We start from the raw sequence: 18299 nt of genomic DNA, 5'->3' as shown, positions 1-18299 counted from the left end.
AGGACGGCATGGGATTCGGTCTGCGTAAAACTGGAGAAGAGGCAAAACTAATGTGCAACCAGAAATAAATAATGGTACCAATGCTTCTTCTGAGGGGCTGGGAGCAGGGCTGTACTGGGAAGGGCACGGGGTGACGGTGACACTCCCCACCCACACGGGAGTTTGGGTCACACGAGGTGTGTCTCTGCCAAATTCCCCAGATGGCACACTTGAGATGTGTAGACTTCCTTGAATGTGATTTTTATTCACATATAAATGAATAGCACCTATTACATGTGCTACAGAATATTAAAACCACGATGTATGTCATATATTACAAATTTGTGTCATATAACTTATAGATCATATTCCATCTTATATCTACGGGACAGGAGAAGTCGTGTGCATACAGGCGAGGTGAAGAGGGTCAGGTATTGATCAGAGTTAAATATGATGTATTGATCAGAGTTAAAACATAGTTTTTGAATATGTTTAAAATTCTCCTTAGTAACATAGTTACAAATTTTGAGGCTTAAAATTTTGGGAGGGGGCTGGGGTTGTGGCTCAGTGGCAGAGCGCTCGCCTAGCATATGTAAGGCACTGGGTTCGATCCTCGGCACCACGGATCAATAAATAAAAAATAAAGGTCATTGAAAACTAAAAAAAATATTTTAAAAAATTGGGGGAGTCTTCTGTGTCCCTGTCCCTGGAAAGGACTCTTCTCCGATCTTTAACAATGACCTACTGAGTGCAGTCACTGCCCTTGGGGACACAGAACCTCGGGATCCTCCAGGCAAGGAGGGTGGAGGGCCTGGCCTCCACTCCTGGGCCACTTTCAACGTCTCCTACCTCCTAAGGCCACCCACTGGCAGGAGAGGACGATCTGCCACAGCCACCCCTGGGCGTCCCGAGAATGGAGAACGGACTAGCAAGAAGGGCCATTCCCTGAGCCCTGAGCCTGTTGGGGTCCGGTGCCACCCAGACCCCCATGGACCTAAGAAGCTGTCTGACACTCCAAGGTCGCTCTGAAGATCAAACCCGAACCTGGGACATTTCAAAAAGAAGTTGCACCCTCTGCGGTGGCCCATGCCTGTAAGGGCAGAGACTCAGGAGGCTGAGGCAGGAGGATCTCCAGTTCGAAGCCAGCTTCAGCAACTCAGCAAGGCCCTGAGCAAAACTTAGCAAGACCCTGACTCAAAACCAAAAAAATAAGAAGGGCCAAGGGATGTAGCTCGGTGGTTAAGTGCCTCTGGGTTCAGTCCCCATTATTTAAAAAAAAAAAAAATGAAGTTGCTTCTGCAGCCTCCTGTCACTTCAGCCCCAGGATGGGGGTGGGCATCAGGTGCACAGACTGGGTTTCAACCAGGAAGCGGGTCCAAGGAAAGTCGGCTTCCTGGCACACGACCCCGTTGTGCAGAAAACCTACACCTCTTCCACCGGGGGTGCTCCCAGCCAAGCTTCTTCAAGGAAAAAAAATATCTTTTAATCTGTTTTCCTCAGGTTGCATATCCCCCGTATCTCGTCCCTTCGCAAGGACCCTCCTGCTCTCCTCTCCTTTGCTATTTTCTTCTTGGCTGAGCCGTCTTCTAGCTCATTATTTAACATCTTCGTTTACATTTTATTTTGTCCCCAACTCTGCAGAAAGGCAGGACTGTGGGGCGGCCATCTGCCGCACTGGCTCACAGCAGCCTGCCCGCCTTCGGGAGCTTGTCTGGCGACCAAGTGCCCAGTAAATATGTGTCGCCCGATGATCGCCCAAGGCCCCCAGTCACCCTTGGAAGGTTGTCCCTAAATTATTGAGTGCTTCTGCGCTGTCCCTTGGGCAGCCGCCTCGGGGGGAAGCCGCCGGTCTCACCACTTGAGTCCCTGCCGAAGGCTCTGTCACCAACTTGGGCACAAGGGTCTGTGCCGCTTCATGCCAGTCGAGATCCTTTCATCTCTGAATCAAAGCGACACCAGGTGACCCCTAATGCAGCCTGTCCCGGCACTAAGGGACTGACCCCAGAGAGGTCAACCAAATCCACAGGGCAAATGCCGTGGTCACCCAGCTGCCCCCTTCCAGATGCTAAAGGACCAGAGTGTTCCATTTGGCCCTGGAGGGAAGCCAGGGAAAGGGGTCGCCGGGGGCTGGCACAGGCGTGGAAGCCCATGAGGACCAGTATCTGCCAAGGAGCCGGTTCCTCGGGGTCACTGGGCCGTGGGAGTCAGGGTGCCCCTTGCCTCTAGGAAGAGGCCACTGTGCCCTGGGGAGGCAGAGAGGCCAGGCTGGGGCCTCTCGGGAAAACAGACTCCAGCTCTGCAGCCTTCAGCCTCCACTCTGTAAACACGCATCCGGGCTCCGAGGTTGGATGCCCACTGCTGATTCGGAGCCACCGTCACAAGGGTGGTTGAAGGTGCTGCCTAGAGAGCAAGGGACCTGCGGAGCCGGCCACGGGGCTGTGGCCTCTCTCAGCCAGGCCAGCTCTGGACTCCTGGAGGTGTGCAGCACCTGGTCCTGCTCCGAATGTCCAGAACCACCATGAGGCCACTCCCTGGTGCCTGTCCTCCTGGGTGTGGCCCCGCTCACCCCCACTGAAGGACAGAGGCGGGAGGGCGGGTGGTCTGCACGGGTAGCTGGTGTGACAGCTGTCTGAGGAGAGCTGAACCCCCTCTGCAGAGTCACAAGGCCCAGCCCAGGCGGCCCGGCCCTTTCCACATTCCAACAGCCCTCCATCTCTACCTGCCTCCCGGAGGGCCTTCCCCGGGACAGGATGCTGCACTGAAACCCTGGCCCTGCAGCTCCCCCCTCGTCCATTAGGCGCGTCCCACTCCACTTCCAGGACGCTTCCTCCTGGAGGGCCTCCTGCTGGCCCCAGGCCACCTCGGCCTGCCCCTTGGTCAGCACGTCTGCTCCCTCCCACGGGTTCGTCCCTCCCCTGAGGTTTCCTTGAACCAACGTGAACGGAGCCTCGGTTCTCTCTAAGTCTCTAACACGCACACCCTGAGTGTATCTTCCATGTCCCCCAGGACCTGGGACGTGACATTGGAACCCTTATCTTGTGGATGGGACACCTGAGACAGGAAAGCAGCATTTGCCCCCGTCACCAGGCTGTTTAGCCAAGATCCACACCCAAGTCACAGAGAGAGGAGGGCAGGGGGTGGGGGTGCTGCCCGGAACTGGACTGGGGCCTCAGCCCAGCGCGGATGCTCGTCACCCGGGAGGGCCTAGCGGGTGCATCAACAATGCACTCACGGGGCCCAGCCACAGCAGCTGGAGGAGCAGGGACCAGAGACCTTCCCCAACCGTGAGCCCCCAGTGATTTTGCAAAACCCCAAATAGGACCTGTGCACCCTTGGAGGGTGGAAGGCTGCTGGATTTTTATTTAAAAAAGAAGAAGAAGGAGGAGGAGGAAGAGGAGGAGGAGGAGGAGGAGGAGGAGGAGGAAGAAAGAAATAAAGAAAGAAAGAAAGAAAGAAAGAAAGAAAGAAAGAAAGAAAGAAAGAAAGAAAGAAAGAAAGAAAGAAAGAAAGAAAGAAAGAAAGAAAGAAAGAAAAGAAATGTGCAATCCCAGCCCTGGAGTCAAGGAACAAACCTTTGCATAGGTGCCAAGGCCGTGCGAGTGTGTCTGCGGTGAGTCTTGCACAAGTCACGGTGTCTTCTGGGGCCCTCAGTGAGTCGGGGGCTGCTCTAGTGCTGAGGAGCAGAGGTAAATATACATGAGGCCCCATTCCTGCAGCGTACCCAAGGACAGAGGGGAGGCCAACAAATCCAGACAAATAAAGTACCAGGAAGGTGATCACTGAATGCAGGTCACTCAAATGGAGTGGTATTATCCGGAGACTCGGGGTGCCTTTGGACAGGCAGCTGGGGGGGTGGGGAGCAGACTGGAGTTTAAAATCTGATGAGCAGGAAGCAGCAACTGGTACCAGGTTTCCCGGAGGTGACCTGGGACTGTCCAGGGGAGGCCAGAGCAGAGGCAGCTGGGTACACGGATGACCTTGGGCTCTGTTTCCACAGCGTGCAGGCCCTCTGGGGATCTCAGGAGGAGCAGGGCGTGACTTGACACAGGTTCTTAGAAGAGCTCTTGACTTCCTAGGAGCGGGTTGGGGACATGATGTGGGAGAGGACTTGAGAGCTGGGGGACCTCCTACAGTGTCCAAGGAGAGATGCGAGGGGGGGGGGAGGGCAGATCGATTCAGAACTTATTTCCATTTAGAGGAACAAGACACAGTGACAGATGGGAGAGAGAAATCAAGGTCAGCGGGGGAAGGTATGACCTCACCCTGGGGTGGCGATTCTGTGCCACCTGGTGCCCTCTGCCCAGGAGGGTCGGCCCCACTCACCAGAGAATGAGGGTGAGCAGGAAATTGGCAGAGGGGTCCCCCTGTCCTCCCTGCTCCCTTTACCTTCCCTGCCCGCCCCCCCACCTCTGTGAAAGCAGCTCCGTCAGCCTCTGGCTGCGTGGACCGACTGGGATCCTGACCCAAATCCAGAGGATATAACGGGGGGCTCCCAGAGCTGAAGGGGTGAAGATCAGGCCTGGACAGGGGGGGCTGGCACCGGGGGCCCACAGCCTCCCACAGAGGATGTCCTCCCCGTCAGGACAGCCCTAAGGAAGTCGCCCGGAGATCCACCCGGTGAGTGGGGTCGCAACAGGACGTTTTATCCAACAGTGTCACCAAGGTCAGCGGGGAAGATGTGCGCTCACACGAAGCCTAGAAAAGGAACAGGATGCAGAGAGGCAAGGTTTGGGGGTCCTGGCTCCAGGGCTGTGGGATGTGGGTGAGTGACTCACCCTCCCTGGGCGTGAGCCTCTCCACCCGGAGCATTGTGTCCGCTCTACAGAGACGTCACGGGGACCAGGGGCCAAAGGCTCAGAAGGGCTTCTGGCACCTGATACATGCTCAGTACCTGCACAGCTGCTGCTGACGGCTGTGATCCTCTGAGGAAAGGCAGGGACGGGATCTGAGGGGAGGAAGGCAGGCAATCAGGACATCTCCAGGTGAATCCCCTGAGTTCCCCCAAGGTCCTCAGTGTGCCCACTGGCCTGTGGCTGTCGGGGACCTGCCTAGAGTGCCAGTTCTCCTGGAATCAGTGTCAGGGCCGTCTGGCTCCGGGCAGCCCCTGTGCCCCTGCTGCGGTCAGGGTGCAGCTCTGCTGGGCCAAGTACAGACCCACTTTCTGTGGCTGCAGTTCTCGAGTGCCTTCAAGGCAAGATGCTCAGATGACCCAAGAAGTAAGGGTCCCCGGCTCTCGTCCATCACTGCCTGCTCCTCCCAGAACAGAAACTGAGCTCCCTGCATGGGCAGGATCTCCCGAGTCCAAGGTTCCTAGGAAGACGGAGGGGCTGGAGGACAGAGGTGTGTGGAGGCTGCAGTGCCAGGGGTCCTAAAGAAGTGGGTCCCGGCCAGGCCAGGTGGTGCACGCCCGAAATCCCAGCAGCTCCGGAGGCTGAGGCAGGAGGATCGTGAGTTCCAAGCCAGCCTCAGCAACTCAGCGAGGCCATGTCTCTAAGCAAAACATAAAAGGGGCTGGGGGTGTGGCTCAGTGGTTAAGCCCCCTGGGGTCAATCCCTGTACAGAAGAGGAAGAGGAGGAAGAAGAAGAAGGTGGTCCTTGGCATACAATGTACCAGGGAATAGGGGCGGGGGCTCCAGAAAGGACATTCATCAGGAGGCAGAAGAGGCGAAGGAAAGGGGCTGTGTCCATGGGGCTCCCCAGAGGAAGAAGAGGGAGTAGAGGGCTCTGGAGAGGTCTCTCCTTTGTACCTCTGTAGAGATGTTGGCCCCTGAGGACGTCCTCAGGATGGGAAATCGTGGGAATTGCTGTGAAGCGCGGTCTCGGGGGCGTCCCAAAGCCCTGGAATAGAATCAGGGACACTGGGCTGCGGGCTGCTGCTGCTGGGTTTAGGGTCATGGCTGCTGAGTTCGCCAACACGAGCACTGCCAGGAGCTGGCCCTGGGACAGCCGGCCAACACCCTGTCAGCTGCCATCAGGACCCCAGCTCCCACGGGCACACAGTCACAGGAACTGCGGAGGGAGAAGGGGCAGGGCCGGCCCCTCCGTGGAAGTCAGGAACCAGGGCCTGGCCCCGCCCCGCCCCGCCCACTCCCCGCCCACTCCCCGCCCACTTCCCGGCCTGCCTCGCTCTCCACCCATCTCCAGACCCCCACAGAGCACCCAGCCCCCAGCACCTGCGCGCTGGCCAGGGCACTAGTGCACCTTGAAGAGTCCCCGTGGGGACATGGCCACAGTACCTTCGAGACGAGATTGCACAGGATTCAAACATCCCATTGCAGGAACATCAAGTCCTCAGAGGGCAGGGTCCTTGAAAGTTTGCCCCTGAATTCCTGCCTGAGAGGTGACCCCAGTGATCCCCACACTGTGACATCCCCTTTCCCTTTGAGCATGGCAGGACCTGGTAAAGTATAGCAAGGTGACAGCCGTGCCACCTTAAATAAAGGCACGGACAGTCTTAGGTCAAGGGAAACACAGGCCTAGATTCGAAACTGGGCAAGTGAATGTTCTGCTGAAGCATCTGCCGCAAAAAGGAGAATTGGGGGGTGAAGGTGGAATAAGTATCGATTTTTTTTTTTTTTTGGTGCCAGGAATTGAACCCTAAGGTGCTTAACCACTGAGCTACCTGCCAGACCTTTTTTAAATTGTATTTTGTTTTTTCTATTTTGCAACGGGTTCTCCCTAAGTTGCTTAGAGTCTCACTAAGTTGCTAAGGCTGACCTCAAACTTCCAATCCTCCTGCCTCAGCCTCCCAAATTGCTGGGATTATAGGCGTGCGTGTGCCGCTGCACCTCTTCTCATTTTTACAATTTATTTCTCGCAGTTCTGGGGATTGAACCTGGGGCCTTGAGCACATGCCAAACCAATGCTCCACCACGGAGCTGTATGGCCAGTCTGAGATACGCAGAATCGAGGTTAAGTTCAGCAACTGGAAACCAGTGCCAGTGAGAGTGGACCTATCTCCAAGTCCACTGGAATGTCCAGGTCGAGGCAAAGTGGCCAAGCTAGCAGTTCTCAAGTGGTGCAGGGGATTGTTAGATTCTGGGAAATGGTTCCCTCCGGCAGAGTCAGTTCCCAGGACAATGCCTGTGTGGCAGCTTGTCCCCGTCAGAAAAACCCATAAGGCTTAGAGATGGATCTGGGCTCTTTTCGCTTTATTTTTTAGATCCTCAGATGTCCCTCCAGGACTAGAGAACGATGGTACGACTCTCTTACTCACAGGTGTAGGAAGATTGTCCTGGGGGCTCTGAAGAATCGGCCAGGTTATAAATGGTCTGCAGGGGAGGCTACCTGGCAGAGTTCAGCCGACAGCCGCTGAGAAGAGAGGAGTTCATGAAGGGTCTTATAAATCGCTCCATTCCTTTTATCCCCATCCCTGAGTTCTGGGGATCAAACCCAGGGCCTCACTCATGCTAGGCAGGTGCTCTAACACTGAGCTATAACCTCAGCCCAGGACTAAACCTCTCAAAAAGAGGGAATCTATAATCCAAAACCTTCCCCCCAAAGAAAACTCCCTGCCCCGGTAGCTGCTCTGGAGAATTCTCCAAATTTAGGACACAAGTTGTCTAGAAAATGGCCAAAAAGCAAACTGTTCCCAGCTCAGTTCATAAAACCCGGACCATCCCATTCCCCAAACCCAAGAGGACAGTAGGAGAATCACAGGTTGATCTCTTAGGAACAAAGACAAACACTCTAAACAGCCTCTTATTAGCTACCCAAACACAGCAGCAAATACAACAAGAACACATCCCGACCACGTTGAACTTATTCCAGGTATGCAAAGTTAGCTGAAGAGCGACCAAGAATCCAAATACCTTATCACATTTACAAATAAAGAGGTGGTCCTAGCCGATATAAAATCATCTCAATGATTGCAGAAGAGTATTTGACAAAATCTTATTTATTCATGAGTTTTTAGAAACTTAGAAACCAGAAAACTAGGAGTTCTTATCTGGAGCAGGGTGACCCACACATCCCATCTTGGGGTACAAAGACCTCAGTGTCCCTCAGGGACAGAGACACCAGTCCAACATGACTGATCCACATTGTACTGGAGGCCAGACACAGAGAAGAACAAGAAAAGAAATAAAGATAGAAGAATTGGAAAAGGAAGAAAAGAGACCATCGCTCTTATGAATAATGCGATATTATAGTATGAAAATCCAAAAGGGGCTACAGAAAAATTATTCGAATTGAAACATTGTAACAGGTTTGCTGGATGAAGATAAAAATTCAAAAAAAAAGTCACGTCTGCATAGAGCAAGAAATGAAAAATCACCCTTAAGTATATAATTTATAATGATTCCAGGAATAGTAAGCACCTGGGGATGCATTTAACCAATGACATGCAACCCTCTACAGAGCAAAATATAAAGTGACTTCCGGAAATTTAAAGACCCAAATAAATGGAGATCTACACCAGGTTTGTGGATTGAGAATCTCAGTATCAATGTCAATTCTCTAAACGTCGATCTATAAATCAGTGCGATTTCCGTCAAACGTCCGACATATGTGTGTGCGTGAAACTTGACGGGCTGATTAAAATTCGTGCAAATGGAAAAGCTGTGACACTCTGGGGTGTTCTGCAAGACACCAAGATTGATGACGAAGGCTCTGAAGCCAGCCCAGTGTGAAAGCACAAGGAAAGAGGAGAATGGATCAGCAGAACAGACCAGGAAGCGCGAATGTCATCCCGCAAACCTGACAGTTCTGGTCCGAGGAAGGCCGAGCTCTTTCCAGAGAGATCTCTGGGCACCAGGCAACCAGACCTCTTGGCCTTGGCCTCACACGAGTCCAGGTATCCGGAGGACCTACTGGCTAAGAGGCAGAACGAGGGGGATCTTAGAAGGTGACACAGGATATCTTCAAGGCCTTGGGGTCGGCCAACACTGGACATGAAAAATACCAGCGTCAAAGAAAATATCTGGGACGTTTTTACTACCCTGAGAGAGCGGGGAGAAGGGGTTGGCAGGGAGCCCCGGAGCTGGCTCGCAGGCTGGCCCCGGGCCATTTCTTGAAGGGAGGAGGGGTGTTTACATGCAGGTTTGATTTATGATCATTAATCAAAGCCAGTTTAGAAGGTTTCTTAACTTTTCTGAATGCACACCATATTTCACAATAGGAAGAAGTTTAAATACATGAATAAACACTCAACTGTTCTTAAAATTCCTCCAGGACAGACTGAGTGGATTCGTTTGTTTTTTAAAGAAGTGTGCTATGGGTTAAGCATGCTTTATCCTCCCAAAACTAACAGTGACATTTAATCCCCGCTGGAAGATAGGAAAAGGATAGAAATTTATTCTGACTGCGGTGTTTCTTTGGAATATGATTAGGTTAGCCAGGTCATGAGATTGGATTTTGGTGGCTTTATAAAGGAGAGGGAGAGAGACCAAAGGGACAGAGATACACACATGCTCCCTCCATGACATTATTCAGCCAAAGAAGACCCTCACTAGAACCTGCACCGTGCCATTTGGACTTTCGGCCTCCAAAACTGTGAGCTAAATAAACCTTTTTTTCTCTATAAAATAGTCTGCCTCCCATATTTCATTATAGTTATGCACAATTCCAGGTGTCTGGAGGACCTATTATTGGCCAAGAGGCAAAAAAGAGGGATCTTAGATAATACAGGATATCTTCAAGACCTGGGGGTCAGCAAACACTGGACATGAAAAATGCTAGCCAATACAGGTGGCAATTCTAGACAAATAAGAAGCACAGTTTAGCCTCCTTGTAGAATAAGATTGTACTGAAATGTGTACCTTAGGCATGATTCTAAACTATGTTCTAAGAATTTCTTCCCTTCAAATAATAATGGAAATTGTCATCAAAAGGGAAAATCTCCAATTTACCTTTATGCAGCTCTTTTCAGTTGTGAAAAAAAAATGAGTTATAGAGACAAAGGTTCTATCAAAAGCCCCAGGGAACACATTTCATGCACCTCCTATAGGTATGTGTATGTAATGTCACTATAAATAAAAGGGCCATCTAGGGCTGTAGTTCGAATCATAAAGGCCACGTGTGAATGGTTTAGTCACCAGTCTGTGGTGCTGTTGGGAAATGATGGGGGGTGGGGCTTCATGGGAGGAAGTTAGGCCATTGGGGGCGTGTCCTTAGAGGGGCTATTGGGCCTCTGCCACCTGTCTTCCTTTGTGGTCACCATGAGGTGAGCTGCTTCCTCCAACATGCACTTCTGCCATGATGTACTGCCCCACTCCAGGTGCAGAAGTAATGGTCCCTACACACCATGCACGGAAACCCCGACAACTGGGAGCCAACATAAACCTTACTTCTTTTAAAGTTGATTTTTCTCAGCTGTTTGTCACAGCAATGGAAAACTGAGGAACACATCCAGAGATAATGAAATAGTTTGGGTTTGCTGTTGTTGTCACTGTTTTGATTTTTATTTTCGTTTTTGCTTTTAAAGAAAATTTGGGGCACGCTCCATGAAATTCTTCCTACAAATCCCCAAGTAGGAGCTGAGTGTCTACTGCTCTCAGAAAACTCAGTGTCAGCACCTGTGGTTAAAAACCATTTGCCCATTTATGTGTGTCCGCCTGGTCTCCATAGGGACTTTGCAGACAGCCACATCAGCTTGTGAAGCTCCGTATTTTAGGATAATAATGGCCTCTTCCCCCTGCGCTGGGCAGACTTCAGTGAGATGCCTGAATGTCCTGGAGAGAAGGCTGAGTCAGAAACAGTGGCCAGACACAGTCACCTGACCTGGGGAGTCCTTTCCCCTCGTGTCTGATCCTTGCAGTCAGGTGGCAAAATAGTCTGTGGAGGAGGAGGAATAACAAAGAATGAAAAATTCCATCCCGCACGGTGGAAAAACCCAGTGTTTTCAAGGACACGGGGACCCAGCAAGCCCAGGCTGCTGAGCAGAAGGGAAAGAGCCGGCGAGAGCTGGGAAGGGCTGGGCCCTGCAGCGCTCACACACCGGCTCCTCTACATGGAGGCCAGCCTCCGGCTCCTGGTCCAGTGCTCACGCGGGACAGCAGAAGTAGCTCCAAACCTGGGGTAAAGGCCACAGAGCAAAGCATCAGAGGAAGAACCCGGGATGATGACCACGGAGACAAGCCTTGCTCAGCCGGTGTCCCAGGGGACTTTCCAAGTCGGCGGTCACCAGGACCTCACTGCTCCACGACATCGCCGTCTCCTGCAAAGCCCCAAGAAATGATTAACCATGAGGGTCAAAGGGCAAAGCCAAAATGTACTTGGTTCTGAGTTCAGATTATTTTTCAGGTACTGGGCAAGGATTGGAAGATAAACATCTCATTTCCCTTTATGTCGTGGGTGAAAACCAGCTTTGGTGAAGTAGGGCCCGAGATGAGAATCCATGAAGTAGGGAAACAGCTGTTTGAATTTCCCTTGCTCAAGAAAATATTGAAGTCACAGTTACTCTTAAATTATAACTCTGCAAAGGACTGGTGCATAGAACTATCAAAATATTTTTTAAAAGTGCCATTTTTAAAGAAGACATGCAATATGCCAGACTCGGTGGTGCACACCTGTTATCCCAGCAGCTCGGGAGGCTGAGGCAGGAGGATCAGAAGTTCAAAGCCAGCTTTTGCAATTTGGCAAGGCCCTAAGCAACTTAGCAAGACTCTGTCTCAAAATAAATAATAACAAGGGCTGGGGAATGTGGCTCAGTGGTTAGAGGCCCTTGGATTAAATATCCAGTTTAAAAAAAAAGACAGACACTAACAAGTATTGGTAAAGATGTACAGTATCTGGAAGTTTCCTCCATTGTCAGTGGGGATGGAAATGAGGTGGGAAACAGTTTGATAGGTTTTTTTCAAACATTAAGTATAAATTTACCTATGACCCCCAAAATCTCACTCCTAGGAATCGACTCTGGAGGAATATATTCATCCACACAAAGATTTGTATGTGAATGTTCATAGCAGCATTATATGCATTATTCATAAGTAAGAAAAAAATGGTAACAATTCAAACCTCCATCAACTGATGAATGGATAATTAAATAATATTCCTGCAGTGGAATATTATTCATCGGTGAAAAGGAACAGTTACTGAAAATTGCCATGAGGTGGATAAACTTCAAAAACATTATGCTAAATTAAAAAAAAATCAGGTGCAAAATATTACATATGATATGATTGCATTGATATGAATGTCCAGAAAGAGCTGATCCATAGAGACAGAAACAGGATCAATGATCTCCTAGAGCCGATGTGGGGGGCAGCCTGGCATACAAAGTTCATGGCAAACAGACACTGGATAAGATGTGGGCAAGATGAAAATGTTTGAAAACTGGGTTGTGGTGATGGCTGCACAAGCCTATGTCTACCAAAATTTACCAAAGGCTACTAAAACGGATGAGTGAATGGTGTATCAAGTGTAACTCAGCAAAGCTGTCTTTTAGGAAAAATAAGTGAAGCATAACAAAGAAGGATGAATGAATTATTCAATAAATAGTGCTGGGGAAATTGTCTAAGAGTTTAGGGGAGAGAAATCAACTTCAACCTGACTCATAGGGCCCACACTCCAAAATTGGGCTATTAAATAAGGGGGGGGGTAATAGGTGACTAATTTCAATGTGGAAAACAATTAAGCACAAACGCCATGAAGGCACAGATAGGTGACATTTGTGGGAAAGCCTTCTCTATACAAAAATGGTATCAGTTAGCCAAGGAGAAACCGGAAATACCTATTTGCCACAAATAGGCGGGGGCTCATTCCCTCCCATGTTTAAATACAGAAGTCAGTAAGAGAAACGCCGACCCTGAGGTCCCAGTGTGCCCCGGGCAGGCCATCTGCGGGGACAGCCCTCTCTCCTTGGGGCCGGGTGTGCACTCAGACCCTCCTGCACACACCGTTGTTCAAAGCCTCGTGACACCACGGCGCTGGGGGTCCTAGGGCTCCGCCTGCCCCCGAGTGCGAGGTGACCAGGTGAAGGCTGGACCCTGGGGACCGTGCACGACCCTGGTGTCCCAAGTCCCCTCCGCCCTGGGAGCAGGGCCACCCCGGGACAGAGCCGCTTCCTGCAGGAGGGTCTGGGGCGATCGCCCGCCTTCTCCTGGGCTTGATCCTGACCTCGTCTTCCGGTCCAAACGCAGGAGGGGACCAAGGGGCCACCGAGGGCGGGCCTGGCCCCGGTGACGACGTGGGGTGGGGGGGGGGGCGAGGGCTGAGCCTGCGCATGCGCACAGGCCAGCCGCTGAGCCCTGCCGCTCGGTCCCTCCAGGTCCCTGCCGTCTGTCCAGGCTGTCATTCCCCCGCCATCGGGAAGTCCCTGTCCCTGTCCTGCGCGCAGCCTCCGTGACGTCTCAGCCGCTCCCCGGGCACCGCCCCCTCCCCAGATCCCTGCCAGTTCCCCTCGCAGCCCCCCACCAGCCGCTCCAGACCTGTCACCTTCCCGGGGGCGGAGGCCACCACCAGCCACCACCCAGCCACCCCCCACGCCCGGGGCCCCAGCTGTCAGCCCCACGGCGCGGCGCGTCACAAACGCACACCACGCACAGCACACACGATGACACACCGTCCACACACACCGCACGTGACACACATGGCACCACAAGGGGACCACACGTCACAGGAACCACACATGCCACAACCACACACACAACCACACACCTGACCCCACACACAATGTGCATGACACAACCACACCACACACACAACCACACACCTGACCCCACACACAATGTGCATGGCACAACCACACCACACACACAACTACACACCTGACCCCACACACAATGTGCATGGCACAACCACACCACACACACAACTACACACCTGACCCCACACACAATGTGCATGACACAACCACACCACACACACAACTACACACCTGACCCCACACACAATGTGCATGGCACAACCACACCACACACACAACTACACACCTGACCCCACACACAATGTGCATGGCACACACACCACACACACAACTATACACCTGACCCCACACACAATGTGCATGACACAACCACACCACACACACAACTACACACCTGACCCCACACACAATGTGCATGGCACACACACCACACACCACACACGCCACACAACCACACACTACAAATGACACCCACAACACCTCAGACACACACTACAAGCAACACGAACAACACCCACACCACACACACCTACACACCACGTACTCCATTTACCATGCACACCACCTAGAGACCATCCACATGTAAATGAACCTCACACACATTACATGCTACACAACAACACGTTCCACACATCACAGACACCTCACGCACTCTAAACACGCCATGCCACACTCATACCCACCACTCAAACACACATAACCATGCGGTACACACAACTCACAATGCACACATGCACCATGCGCACAATACACAACAGACACATCACAGCACATACATAATATACCACACATGATACACAGTACACCACACAACAAAACAACATGTTACACACATGCGCCCGCATTTCACTTACCACACCACACATACACTTACCATGAACAACACAACACATACACACAAAACATACACTCCACACATCACACACACACATGCAGCATACACATACCACAAACACCACATATCACGTTTGCCTACCACACACAACTCACAAACATCCAACACACAGGCACCATGTATTCAACACAAATCACACATAGCATGTACCACATACACACAGCACACAACACGCATCACATACACCACACACCCCATAAACACCACACACCACATTCCACACATACTGCACAAACCACACAAACCACACACCATACACACTACACACACCATAGGCATGCACCACACATGGCACATATACTGTTCGTGCACCACACACACCAAACACGCCACATACATGCACAAACACATACCTCATAAACATCCCACACACACCTCATTGTCTGCACACATCACATACCACACATACACCACACACTACAACGTGCATCCAACACACAACACACATCTCACAAACACACTATACACAACACACTAGACACACCATAGTACCACACTCCTACACAATAAACATACCACAAACCACACAACACCACATGAACTACATACAACCATCACACTCACCCACATGACCCAATGTAGCACTCATACCACAAATGCATACATGCACAATATACACCTCCTATACAATACACATGCAAAACATACACATGAAACAACGCAACACACATCTCACACACTGCATACAAGACACACCATGTACTGCCCCATAACCAAACATGTGCATCACATGCCACACATACACACATCACATGCCATATACAATACACATGCCACATACATGCACCACTCACAAAAACACATACTAAATACATACTACATACCACACATAATACATGTGACACAAACATGCAACATGCTCCATAAATACCACACACAACATATACCACACATTACTTGCACAACTCACTGCACTAACACACATTGCACATGACACATAACACATGCATCCCACATGGTTCATCACATCATGCACAATGCAACACACATAATACACACATACTACATGCACCCTACTCACGACACACACTACACATACACCACCCAACAGCACAGGTACCAAAGGTACACCACATTGTATACACCACACACACATCCTCAGACATACCACATGCAAACCACGTATGTTAACAGGAGTCCCACATAGCACACACAACACACACTGGACACAATGTACCTACTATACACGAATGCACCCCACATACCACATACAACATGCTACACACACAACACATTTTCCAAACACACACCACATGTACTATTCACATGCCCCCATCCTACATACCACACACAATCATACTGCACACACACACACCATTAGCACAAGCTATACCACAGACAGCACACACATGCATACCATGCACATATGCCATGCGCACCACATGCCACACACAATACATGCACCACATATACACAGCTCACACACCACCTAATACTGCACACACACAAGGTATATATCACACACACTACACACCACACACATACACCACACACACTGCACACCTTATGTTCATATCACACATACACCACACATATTGAAGCAGACCAGGTAGCCCCCCCCAGAAGACCCTTGCCATAATTAAGGCTCTCCTCTGGTCACATCACAGCTTGTCTCCAGAAGCTGTGTGGTTGGTAGTTCCCTCTTTCTTGTAATTGCCAGGTTTGCACAAAAGGTGCGACAGGGTTCATCTGCAAACTTATTGTGCATAAAGATATTATCTTGGCTTTCTTGGTAAAAACTTGTGCAACCTGTGTCTGGCCCAGGGGATGGAAGGAGAGCACTTTCCATGCAAAACCTCCAGGCCCCCAGCCCCCCACTGGGTATAGAGTTCAAAGAATCCCCAAAATCTTTGTTCAGAGGAAGAATCCTTAGGTGAGAGTCATCTCTGAACCCTGCAGCCAATAAACCTGCTTCCTGAACATTCCTCTTCTGTCCTACTTCAGTGTCACACGTTGTACCACCAACACCACCAACACCAGACTATGTACACATGCCAGACATGCTCACCACCCTCAACGCTGCACACACCAAACCACACACACACAGCACACCCACGCCACACACCAAACAGTGCACAGCATGCACCACAGGCCACAAACACCGATCACATACTCAGGCCACCTCACACCAGCTATGCACACGCCACACACACCATACCTGTGCATCATGCACACACCATACACACACCAAAGCCCCTCCCCCGTGTGCACACAGATGCGAGGCAAGCCTTGGCCGTACCTGTCCTCCTTTGCAGAAAGTGATAAGAAGTTTGAGGACCCGGAGTCTCCCAGGGAGCTAGGTGTGGGACACTCACAGGGAACCCAGGAAAATTCTCCAGCCACACGCCCCGCCCCCTGGCTCCGCCCCCACCGGGGACCTGGAGAGGGAGCAGCTGCAGGGCTGGCTCCCTACAATCTGAACTTTAAAGCAAAAGGAAACGGGTTGCAAGGGTCGACGACAAAGCTTTGGGTGGAAAAGTGTTGGTTGATGGGTTCCTTGCGGTCCAAACGATTTTGTGCACTAAAAATATGCCCATATCAGGAACTTTATCCAAAATCCAATTTACTGGCTTTTAGTGGCTGACATTGCTCTAGGGACCAGTGATGCTCGAACCTCAGCTTCCTTGGAACTCCTTGACGCCCTGCCACTGCTGTGACTCTCACTCTGGTCGGAAAGCCTAAGAGAATGCATTTCTCCGAGTCCCCAGGTGGGGCCACTGTGGCTAGGACAGAGAAGCTGGCCAGTCAGAGACGTTCTGCATGCAATCAGATGCCCTCAACTTTGAAACATTGATTGCAAACCGAAATCTCTTTTAAGCATCTCATTAAAATTTCAAGACTCACATATCAGATGGTTTTGAATGTTTTAAACACTTTCAACAGCAGGTAAAACCCTTCCGTGCAGCGTTATAATGATGACAAGCATTCGTACTTGTAAAGTAAATATTTACAGAAGTTGCCATACCGGGGATCTTCATTGGTTTTTCCAGGATCCCCATTCCAAATCTCATCTCTTTCCGTCCAGAAGTACAATTTCACTCTCCTAACAAGAAAGAGTTTCAGAGACTGAAGAAACAAGCAGAAGTTACACTTGTAGTCTGGAAAGACCCCTGGGCTGTGCCTTTTCCCGCAATGCCTCCCTGGAGACGTGGTTTTTATAGTTGAACTTAGTGTGTTACAGCTGAATCTATCCAAACCGTACACCTGACCAGTTACATGGGTGTAGACTTTTGTGACCTGGACTTTTCTCTTGCATATTTTTATTGTGAGATTCTCCCATTCTGCAGGATTCTGGAGCCCACACATACTGAATTATAAGAGCTAATTGTTGCAGGACGCGGTGGCGTAGGCCTGTAAACCCATTGGCTCAGGAGGCTGAGGCAGGAGGATCATGAGCTCAAAGCCAGCCTCAGTAAAAGCGAGGCGCTAAGCAACTCAGTGAGACCCTGTGTCTAAATAAAATACAAAATAGGGCTGGGGATGTGGCTCAGTGTTCCAGTACTCCAGAGTTCAATCCCTGGTACCAAAAAAAAAAAAAAAAGAAAGAAAGAAAAAGCCAACTGTTGCATATTTCAGAATCCAACACACTGATAACTAAATACAGCCATTATTAAAAATTAAATTAAATAAACACAATTAAATAAGTCAGATTAAAATATAACAAATGCTCAAAAGTCATTGCTTCTTGTTTATTTTACTAATATCTACACCCTTGACAAAATCTATGCCTATTCTGTTGTAGAATACTTTTTGATGGTGAGCTACTTTACATCTTCTCGCAACTTCAAAAAAGGCTTGGAGTTACATTACACAGCTTGAAATCAGTCACAGTGGGAGAAT

At 50.4% G+C, this 18299-nt stretch overlaps 2 long non-coding RNA genes across 7 annotated transcripts; both read right to left on the bottom strand.

Annotated features, from left to right (window-relative positions):
- Positions 1 to 224: 224 nt before the first annotated feature.
- On the bottom strand, positions 225 to 6038 carry LOC120886498 (uncharacterized). Of its 4 annotated transcripts, none has more exons than XR_013429993.1 (7): positions 5727 to 6038; positions 5028 to 5469; positions 4871 to 4924; positions 4387 to 4674; positions 3745 to 4051; positions 3552 to 3652; positions 225 to 1918 (listed from the first exon to the last, which is right to left on the bottom strand). It is a non-coding gene; the product is annotated as an uncharacterized LOC120886498 (long non-coding RNA). The 4 variants fall into 4 exon arrangements; XR_013429994.1 differs by having other exon boundaries at positions 5028 to 5289; positions 5727 to 6037; XR_013429995.1 differs by having other exon boundaries at positions 4755 to 4924; positions 5028 to 6038.
- A 4312-nt stretch (positions 6039 to 10350) lies between these two features.
- On the bottom strand, positions 10351 to 13310 carry LOC120885074 (uncharacterized). Of its 3 annotated transcripts, XR_013429997.1 has the most exons (3): positions 13036 to 13276; positions 10991 to 11134; positions 10351 to 10752 (listed from the first exon to the last, which is right to left on the bottom strand). It is a non-coding gene; the product is annotated as an uncharacterized LOC120885074 (long non-coding RNA). The 3 variants fall into 3 exon arrangements; XR_013429996.1 differs by having other exon boundaries at positions 10351 to 11134; positions 13036 to 13310; XR_013429998.1 differs by lacking the exon at positions 13036 to 13276 and adding an exon at positions 12816 to 13029 and having other exon boundaries at positions 10351 to 11134.
- Between the last annotated feature and the right edge of the window lie 4989 nt (positions 13311 to 18299).

Source organism: Ictidomys tridecemlineatus, chromosome 13 (genome assembly GCF_052094955.1).
Source record: "Ictidomys tridecemlineatus isolate mIctTri1 chromosome 13, mIctTri1.hap1, whole genome shotgun sequence".
In the NCBI taxonomy this organism is placed as follows: Eukaryota; Metazoa; Chordata; class Mammalia; order Rodentia; family Sciuridae; genus Ictidomys; species Ictidomys tridecemlineatus.
This window is presented reverse-complemented; position numbering and strand designations above follow the sequence as displayed.